This window comes from Canis aureus, chromosome 25, assembly GCF_053574225.1.
Source record: "Canis aureus isolate CA01 chromosome 25, VMU_Caureus_v.1.0, whole genome shotgun sequence".
Lineage (NCBI taxonomy): Eukaryota > Metazoa > Chordata > Mammalia > Carnivora > Canidae > Canis > Canis aureus.
This window is the reverse complement of record NC_135635.1, coordinates 5,664,596-5,675,770: the sequence shown is the minus strand read 5'-3', so window position 1 is coordinate 5,675,770 and position 11,175 is coordinate 5,664,596.

The window sequence follows — 11,175 nt, the reverse complement described above, 5'->3', positions numbered from 1 at the left end:
TCACAGGGTTATTGCAAGAATCCAAGGAGGTGATACAACACTGGAAATAGTGCTCAGCACATAGCGAGTACCCAAAAATATGGTTATTGTTGTGCACGTATATTTATCATTTGTGTCTCTCATCTCTTTAGCTCAACGGGCAGCCCTTCAATAATAAACTTTAATACTTGACAATTTTCAAAGTGCTTTGATACACATTCTCTCATTTGTCCCACCTCGATCCTGAAAAAAAGAGATTATTACTCCCGCTTGACAAAGATGCAAATTCAGAGTTTAAACTTGTCTTGAGGCTCAGCTCTAACCTGATGCTGTCACTCAGGGTTCTAGAGAGCCTGAGTTCATCGCCTTATTCACTCATTGCCTTTCTGCATCTCTGTGCCCAGCACAGTGCCACGGAGAGTTGGTTCCTCACTCATCCCAGAGCAGGAGTCTCAGGGAAGAGCTAATTCTGAAATGTAGGCAGTGGGTTTGACCATGAAGGAAGCAGAAAACTCTTAATTGAATCCGCAATTTACTTTTTAAAAATATTTTATTTATTTATTCATGAGAGACACAGAGAGAGAGGCAGAGACATAGGGAGAGGGAAAGACAGGGGAACCCGATGTGGGACTCCACCTGGGATCATGTCGTGAGCCAAAGGCAGACGCTCAACCACTGAGCCATCCAGACACCCCTGAATCCATAATTTAAAGCATTCCCACAAAAGGGGAGTGGCTGCTAATGGTTTGGGGTTCTTTTAGAGGTCGTGAAACTGTTCCAAAATTGATTGTGGTGATGACTGCACAACTCTGTGAACGTGCTAAAAACCATTAAATCGCAAATTCTAAGTGGGTGAATTGTTCTGTATGTGAACTACATCTCAATAATAAAGCTCTTATTTTAAAAATTCCCACAAATCAAATACCAGCCCCTCAAGTGGCACCAGTGAATTCCACCAAATATTTAAGGGAAAAATGCCAATTGAACACAAATTCTTCCAAATAATAGAGAGAAAGGCTACTCTCCCCAATTCCTCTTATAAGGCAAGCATGGCTTTGATATCAAAACTGATAAAGACATCTTAAGAAAGGGAAATTAGACTCATGATCATAGATGGAATGTCCTATAAGCAGAGTCTTCTATTTATTTATAGTTTAAACATTTATGCTAGCCATTTATAAAAAAATAATATTCATGATTATGTTCACCTCAGTCAAAAATGAAGTTATTTTAATATTTGAAAATCAGTGTAATTCACTGTATGAACCAAACATTGAGAAAAATGAAATAGGGCAGCCCCAGTGGCTCAGCGGTTTGGCGCCGCCTTCAGCCCAGGGTATGATCCTGAAGCCCCAGGATCGAGTCCCACATCGGACTCCCTGCGTGGAGCCTGCTTCTCCCTCTGCCTGTGTCTCTGCCTCTCTCTGTGTGTCTCTAATGAATAAACAAATCTTTAAAAAAAATGAAATAATCATGTCCACATATATAGACACTTAATTTATGTAGAGCAATAGATGCAGAAAAAGTGTGGTAAAATTCAACATCCATTCATGATTTAAAACAGTCAAATTGGGGATCCCTGGGTGGCACAGCGGTTTGGCACCTGCCTTTGGCCCAGGGCGCGATTCTGGAGACCCCGGATCGAATCCCACATCGGGCTCCCGGTGCATGGAGCCTGCTTCTCCCTCTGCCTATGTCTCTGCCTCTCTCTCTCTCTCTGTGACTATCATAAATAAATAAAAATTAAAAAAAAATAAAATAAATAAAATAAAACAGTCAAATCTGGGGCACCTGGCTCAGTGGTTGAACATCTGCCTGCAGCTCAGGGAGTGATCCTGGGGTCCTGGGATCAAGTCCCACATCGGGATCCTTTTCAGGGAGCCTGCCTCTCCCTCTGCCTATATCTCTGACCCTCTCTGTGTGTGTCTCTCATAAATAAATAAATAAAATCTTAAAAAAAAATAAAACAGTCAAATCTAATAAAGTAAGGAATAAATGAAAAGTTTCTTTATTTGATACAGAATAATTTCAAAATCCCATGACCAAACATCACACACTTAGCACTGAAATGTTGGAAGTTTTCCCTTGGAAATCTACAACAAAATGCCCCCTACCATTTTTCTATTCAATTTTGCTTGATGTTGTCCTGGGGGTCTTAACCAATGCAGGAAGGCAAGAAAAAGGAATAAAATATTTGAAGAAAATAAGAAATAAACTTGTCATTATTCACAAATAATATAATTGTGATCTAGGAAATCTAGGGAAACCTACAAATAACTGATAAGAATTAAGAGGTTGGTTTAGCAATATTGCTGAATACAAGATCAATTTCCAAAAATTAATGTTTCATATATGTCAATATGTCAGCAACAAACAGAAGAAGTTATAAATGATATCATTTACATTTGAATTAGTAATATCAAATACCTAAGAATAACTCTAACAAAATGTGTTCATGACCTCTAACAGGAAACCCATATAATAATATTAAAAGAAATTTAAAAAAAAAAGAAATTTAAAAAGACCTAAAGAAATAAAGGGATATATCATGTCCATGAATTGGAAGATTCAATATTATAAAGATGGAAATTATCTTTATTATCTAGATACTTATCTAGAGATTCACTGCAATCCCCCATAAAATCCCAACAGAGTTTTTAAATGGAAACTGACAAGCTGATTTATAAATTTATATAGAGACACAAAGGGCCACGAATAACCAAGACACTCTTCAAGAAGAAGAAGAAGATGTGAGTTCTTGGTCTAACATATACAAAGACTTATAACAAGACTGTAAGATTAAGACAATGCAGTATTGGTACAGAAATAAACAGGCCAACAAAATAGAATAAATAACTGAAACACAAACCCACATGTATATGGACATTTGATTTATGACAAAGGAGACAGTGCAGAGTAGTGAGGAACTATCCCCAAGGCATATAGAAAATTACAATATACAAAAATCAACTCCAGGTGAATTATAGACATTAATGTAAAAGGCAGAACAATAAAGCCTCTAGAAAATAAGGCAGGAAACTATCTTGACAATCTTAAGATAGGGAAAGACATCTTTTTTTTAGGGTTTTATTTATTTACATGAGAGAGTGAGCGAGAGAGCAAGAGCGAGAGTGAGAGAGAGAGAGAAAGCGCACAAACAGGGAGAGGGGCAGAAGAGAGGGAGAAGCAGACTCCCCGCTGAGCAGAGCTTGATCTCAGGTAGAAGCTATAGCTGGCTTGATCCCAATCCAGGCTCAATCCTGGGCTTGATCCCGGGCGCCCATTGGATCATGACCCAAGCAGAAGGCAGATGCTTAACCATCTGAGCCATCCAAGCACCCCAGGAAAGCCATCTTAAACAGTATACAAAAGGAAAAGTTAAGCTTATAGAAAAAGACTGATGCATTTGCTTACATTCAATTTTTAAAACATTCTCTTGGTTAAAAACAAGCAAAACAGGGCAGCCCAGGTGGCTCAGCAGATTAGCGCCTGCCTTCGGTCCAGGGTGTGATCCTAGAGACCCGGGATCGAGTCCCACGTTGGGCTCCCTGCATGGAGCCTGCTTCCCCCTCTGCCTCGGTCTCTGCCTCTCTCTGTGTGTCTCTCATGAATAAATAAATAAAACCTTTAAAAAATAATTTAAAAACCAAGCAAAACATAATTAAAATGTGAAAAGGAAAAGGATTAATAATATGGTATGTGAATTAAATATGGTAAAAAAGAGAAGAAAGTGCACTGAGAAATGTATAAAATTCTTGAATCACAATATTATACACCTGAACCTAATATAACACTGTGAGTTAACTATATTTGAATAAAAAAGGAAAAGAAAGTGAAAAGTTAATCCACAAAGTAGAACAAATTTGGAACCCACAGACTGATAAAGGACCTACTTCCAGCATATAAAATACAATATTACAAATCAATAAGACAAAGACATAAAACCTAATATAAAAATGAGCAAGAAATTTGAATGGATGAATCACAAAATAGGTTGCCCAAATGGCAAATAAACATTGGAAAGGGTGTTTGACTTCATTAATCATTAAGAAAATACACACCCACCAGAAACACTCAAATTAAAAAGGTTGAAAATATCAAGTGTGGGGAGGATGTGAAACAACGAGAACTCTCATACGCTGCTGGTGGGTGTATAAACTGACACAACCACTTTGGAAAATAGCTCAGTCTATTCTGATAAAGTTTGATATTTGCATAATCTGTGAACCGGTACTTGTATATACCCATAGAAATACATGCACATGTGCCCCCAAAGAACACGTATAAGAATATTCACTCTCATTATTCGAAACTTGAATTTCAAACTGGAAACTATCCAAAGGTCCACTGACAGTAGAATAGAAGTAACATACAAGTAATACAAGCTTGTTGATTTTATTCATATTTGCTTCAATAAAAGGCAATACCAAACCACAGTTTGTTGACTACAGATCTTGGGACTTCTCAGTCCCCATAAACACAGGAGTCAATTTCTTATAATAGATCTATCTATCTATCTATCTATCTATCATCTATTTATCTATCTTACCCATCTTTTATTTGTTCTGTTTCTCTGGAGAACCCTGACTACTACAGGTTTAGTTGGTACTAGGAGTGGTTCTAGATAGGCAGAACTTTAAAGATGAGTTTTCTGAATTGGTTCAGGGGTTTCTGTAGTTGACTCTCTAATCTAATTAGATATAAAGACATTAATGATTCTATTTCCAGTGATAAAGAGAGCACTGATTGTCCATGGCATGATCTGGCAATAGAGGCGTGCAAAATACTACTACTGGATGTTCCTAATCAACCACTTATAAGAAGCATAATCTTTAAAAAAGAAAAGAAAAGACCTCTCTACTCCCTGTGGTATTGGCTTCCTACCCACCCCCTAATCCCCCATCCCTCTACTTCCCTCTAAGGGAATTAATTTTGCATTGCCTGAGTAAACAGTATTAGCCTTCCCCGAGGCAGTCGCCATGCAAGACAAGGCCTATTCTCCTCGGGACCCACACCCACCACCCCTCTTTGCTTTATTATTATTTTTTAAGATTTTATTTATTTATTCGTAAGAGATGCGGAGAGAGGCAGAGACATAGGAAGAGAGAAGCAGGCTCCCTGCAAGAAGTCTGATGCGGGACTTGATTCCAGGACCCCGGGATCTCAACCTGAGCCAAAGGCAGGTGTTTAACCACTGAGCCACCCAGGTGCCCCCATCTTTGTTTTAGACTTATAACTAGACTCAAGTCCCAGCAGACCCTTAAAGGTGAAGTGCAAAACGTGAACTGTGAGGAGGTGTACTACACTCCAAAAGAACTATTTGAGTATTCTAGGGCAGCCAGGGTGGCTCAATGGTTTAGCGCTGCCTTCGGCCTAGGGTGTGACCTGGAGACCGGGGATCGAGTCCCACGTTGGGCTCCCTGTATGGAGCTTGCTTCTCCCTCTGCCTGTGTCTCTGCCTCTCTCTCTCTCTCTGTGTTTCTCATGAATAAATAAATACAATTTTTAAAAATAGATAAATACAATATTTAAAAAAGAACTATTTGAGTATTCTAATTTATATTGACAGAAATTTAGAGAATATGTGTAAAAAAAGAGAATATTAATGGTGTGGGTAATGATGGAAGAAATATAAAGTTGAATCTAGCTGAATTTATTGATATGAACTCATTAAGCACAGATTCTACAATTAATATTGCATCCTGGGGGGTTAGAAAGGACTTTAACAGTTTGATTGGTTGGCCGAAACATGGACCAAAAGGTGACCCACATTGAGCAAGCTGGAAATGCCAGACCTGACTTGGTTTCATGTGGAGAAAGAGGTTCAAAGGATTAGGGGAACTGGAATGTTAGAGTGGATTTGTCATAAGATCTACTCACACACACTGGGAGGAGGATTCAGACAACATGACTGGGGGGCGGGTGGTATGAGGGGAGCTTCAGCATCTTTATAGAACTTTGTTATTGCTCTTCTCTATATGCAGTGGGAACTGCAGTCACTGAATTGGTAAAACTGAATGCAATGGGAGTAATTGGATCCCAGGTGGTAGACTCAACCACGAAAGGTAAGGTGGGAGTAGTTACCATAATGGACAGCAGAGTCAAAGCAGAAATTAGAATAGTCTGATGTGGGGCACCTCGTGAGCTCAGTCAGAAGAGCATGTGACTCTTGATCTCAGGGTCGTGAGTTTGAGCCCTGTGTTGGGTATAGTGATTAAATAAATAAATAAACTTAAAAAAAAAAAAAACCCACAACAGTGTGACTTACAAAGACTTACGACATTGGCTAGTTGATCATGGTGAGATAGAAATGAGATAGATAAGAAGCCTACTAAATTCTCACTTGATCTAGACAAACAGAAAAGTTCTAGGTCAAGTGAACAAGATTCTACCCTGAATCATAAAAACAGGGTTTCCAGACTTGAGCCAGTTTATAGACCAGCACCCCCTGAATGAAGGGGAGGTTGGATCCTCTTGAGGATCCCAGTACATTGCCAAAGATTCATACTATTAATCTTTCTCCTAGCCCCTCACCCCGTCCCCCCCTCCAAAAAAAACAATGGCCTTTTATCAGGGTTAACTGTACACTGGTGGAACAGAAATCATCAGACTTTTGGGGGACTACTGGACATTGGCTGTGAACAGACACAAATTCCAGAAGACCCAAATGTCACTGCAGGCCACCAGTCAGAGTAGGGGCTTATGAAGGTCAGGTGACCATGGAGTTTTAGCTCAAGTCCATCTCGCAGTGGGACAATGAGTCCTTAAACCCATCTTTGGTTCACTTCCCAGCTCTGGATACGTAACTGGAATAGATGCACTCAGCAGCTGCCAGCATCCCCACGTTGGTTCTCTGACCTATGGAGTATAGGGAAAGACCAAGTGGAAGTGACTAGAACTACCTTTTCTTAGGAAAATAGTAAAATAAAAGCAATACCACACTCCTGGAGGGATTGCAGAAATTACTGCCATCCAGGATTTGAAAGAAGCAGGGGTGGTGATTCCTACCACGTTCCTACTCAACTTTTGGTCTGTGCAGAAGACAGATGGATCTTGGAGAATGACAGTGGATTATCATAAACTTTACCAGGTGGCCACTCCAAGTGCAGCTGTTGTACCAGATGTGGTTTCATTGCTTGAACAAATTAACATGTCCTCTGGTACCTGGTATACATCTGCTGATCCAGCAAATGCGTTTTTCTCCATCCCTGGCAATAAGGACTACCAGTTGCTTTCAGCTGGCAAGGCCAGCAATACACCTTCACTCTCTTACCTCCAGGGTGTATCAACTTTCCAGCCCTATATCATAATTTAGTTCACAAGAATCTTGATCATCTTTTGTCGAGAAAGACAATCTGACACCTGTAGTCTTTCCACCTCTGCTCAGCTACATAAGAATGGACTGTGGGCCTGGAACACTTTTTTTTTTTTTTTTAAGATTTTATTTATGTGGCAGAGAAAGCGAAAGAGCACAAGTATAGGGGGAGCAGCAGGCAGAGAGAGAAGGAGAAGCAGCTCCCCAATGAGCAGAGAGCCCAATGCTGGGCTCAATCTCAGGACCCTGGTATCATGACCTGAGCCAAAGGCAGATGCTTCACTCACTGAGCCACTCAGGTGTCCCCTAGAAAACTTTCTTACCAAGAGATAAAGTGCCCACACAGCCTGTGCTGGATTTACTACTTTGTGTGGGAATATCTTTGCTTGTTTCAGGCTCAATGGGTGCTCCTTTGTTCTGCTTAAACGTGAGCAACAGTAGCCCTCAGACATGCCCCCGGCTATGTCAGACTCCATGGGTAAGGGGGAGAGATCCTTCTACTGTGGTACAAGAGGGGTGCATGTTGATCAACTGCCCTGTCTATTGGCTTCCAGGAAGCACCTGCTGGCCATAGGGGACCAATGTCCATGATTGAAGTTGATCCTGTTCTATCTCTTCTCTATGCAGAGAAAGCATTGCTTCATCGAGTGCTTGACTGCACTGTATTTTCCTTGGTAACTCTGACATCCAGATGCTGTGGGCAGAAGTGTTTGACCTTCTATTTCTGGTGACCGGCATTGTGATGATCTTTGCTCTCCTCCATGTAGTTGGAGCCTTCCCCTGACACTGGTAACAAGTGCATAATGTTCTGCTTAACACCCTTCCCTTCCACAAGATACCACACTTGTCCGTTACATTGATGACATTATACTGATTGGATCTAGTGAGCAAGAAGTAGCAACCACTCTAGACTTATTGGTAAGACATTTGTACGTCTGGGGTGCTAAATAAATCTGACCACAGTTCTGAGGCCTTCTAGCTCAGTGAAATTTCCAGAGATCTAGTGGTGTGGGGTATGTCAAGATATCCCTTCTCAGGTAAAGGATAACTCTGGATCTAGCCCCTTTTATAACCAAATAGAAGCACAACACCTTACTGAGCCACTTTGGATGTTGGAGGCAACATAGTCCTCATTTGGTTCTGTTATTCTGGGCCATTTACAACTGCTAGTTTTTTTTTTTTAAGATTTTATTTATTTATGAGAGACACAGAGAGAGAGAGAGACAGGGAGAGAGAGGCAGAGTCACAGGCAGAGGGAGAAGCAGGCTCCATGCAGGGAGCCCGATGTGGGACTCGATCCTGGGACTCCAGGATCACGCCCCGATTTGAAAGCAGACGCTTAACCCCTGAGCCACCCAGGCATCCCAAAGCTGCTAGTTTTGAATGGGACCCAGAGCAGGAGAAGGCTCTGCAACATGTCAGGCTGCTATGCAAGCTGCTCGCCACTTGCACCACTTGATCTAGTAGGGTGCTGGAAGTAGCATGTCAGACAGGGGTGCTGTTTGAAGATTTCCCCTAGAAGGGGAATCACAGCGCAGGCCCTTAGGGTTTTGGAGCAAAGCCTTGGCATTCTCCACAGATAACGACTCTTTTTCAAAACATCTCTTGGCTTGCTACTGGGCCTTACTAGAGACTGAGTGCTTAACAATGGACCACCAAATTACTTTATGGCCTGAGCTGTCTATTGTGAACTGGGTGTTATGTGACCCACAAACCCATGGAAGTTGGGCTTGCAAAACAGCATCCTATCAGGAAATGAAAGAAGAAAAAACTCAGGCCTGGCTTACAGATTATTCTGCATAATATGCAGGCACCACCCAAAAGCGAACAGCTGTAGTACTACAGCCCCTTTTAGGGACATCCCTGAAGGACAGTGGTGAAGGGAAATTCTCCCAGTGGGCAGACCTCTGAGCAGTGCACCTGTTGTTCACTTCGCTTGGAAGGAGAAATGGCCAGATGCGAAATTATGTACCAATTCATGGGCTGTGGCCAAGGTTTAGCTGGATGGTCAGGGACTTGGAAGAAACACGATTGGAAAATTGGTGAAAAGGAAATTTGAGAGGGTATGTAGATAGATCTCTCTGAATGAGCAAAAATAAACAAATCCATGAGGATATTGGGTCTTCTGTGAATGTTTACAAAGGGCAATCTCAGCAGAAGATTCTAATAATCAAGTGGATAGGATAATCCATACTGTGGATACCAGTGAGCCTTTTCACCCAGCCACTCCTGTCATCACCCAATGGGCTAATGAACAAAGCGGACTTGGTGGCAAGGATGGAGGGTATGCATAAGCTCAGCAACACAGACTTTCCCTCACCAAGGCTGACCTGGCTATGGCAATCACTGAGCGCTTGGTCGGCCAGCAGCAGAGATCAACACTGGGCCTCTGAAGCAGTGTCATTCCCTTGGCTGAACAGGTTGATCGCACTGAACCACTGCAACAGTGGAGGTTTTGTTCTTACCAGAATAGATATTTACTCTGGATACAGATTTGCCTTCTCTGCCTATAATGCTGCTTACCAAAACTACCATTCACAGACTTACAGAATGCTTTATCCACTCTCATCGTATTCCATACAGCATTGCTTTTTTTTTTTTTTTTTCAGCATTGCTTTTGATCAAGGAAGTCACTTCATAGCAAACGAAGTGTGGCAGTGGGCCCATGCTCATGGGCTTCTCTGTTCTTATCATGTCCCTACCATCCTGAAACAGCTGGTTTGAAGAATAGTGGAAGACTCAGTTATAGTACCAGCTAGGTTGCTATGCCTTGTAGAGCTGGGGCAATTATCCAGAAGGCTGTAAGTGCTCTGGATCAGAGTCCAATATATGGTACTATTTTTCTGATAGTCAGGATTCATAGGTCTAGGAATCAACGGGGGAGTGGATGGGACCAATAACTATTATCCCTAGTGATCCACTAACAGAATTTTTTTTTGCCTGTGTCCCTATAACCTTATGCTCTGCCGGCCTAGAGGTCTTAGCTCCAAAGGAGGAATACTTCCACCAGGTGACACAATGAGTCCATTGAACCGGAAGTTAAGACTGTTACCTAGCCACTTAGGGCTCCTCATGCCTCTGAGTCAACAAGCAAAGTGAGTCACTGTGCTGGCTGGGACTGATCCTGACTACCAAGGGGAAATTGGACTACTGCTCCACAGTGGAGGTAAGGAAAAGAATGTCTGGGATAGGGGATCCCCGGGTGGCTCAGAGGTTTAGCACCACCTTCAGCCCAGGGCGTGATCCTGGAGTCCTGAGATTGAGTCCTGGGACGAGTCCCACGTCAGACTCCCTGGGTGGAGCTTGCTTCTCCCTCTGCCTGTGTCTCTACTTCTCTCTGTGTGTCTCTCATGAATAAATAAATAAAATCTCAAAAAAAAAAAGAATGTCTGGGATATAGGAGATCCCTCACATTGTCTCTTAATATTACTAATGGCCCAGCTCCTTTAGGAATGGGTCTGAGAACAATGACCAGCAGAGGTGCTTGCTGAAGGCAAAGAATACAGAATGGATAGTGGAAGAAGGTAGTTATAAGTTGTCAGCTACAACTACGTGACCAGTTACAGAAATGTAATTTCTTTTTTTAAAAAGATCTTAATTGGGGATCCCTGGGTGGCTCAGCGGTTTAGCGCCTGCCTTTGGCCCAGGGCCTGATCCTAGAGACCTGGGATCGAGTCCCACGTCGGGCTCCCTGCATGGAGCCTGCTTCTCCCTCTGCCTGTATCTCTGCCTCTCTCTCTCTCTCTCTCTCTCTGTCTCTCATGAATAAATAAATCTTAAAAAAAAATAAAGATCTTATTTATTTGAGAGAGAGAGTGAGAGAAAAAGAGCACCAGAGTGGAGAGAGTCAGAGGGAGAAGCAGATTCCCCTCTGAGCTTGA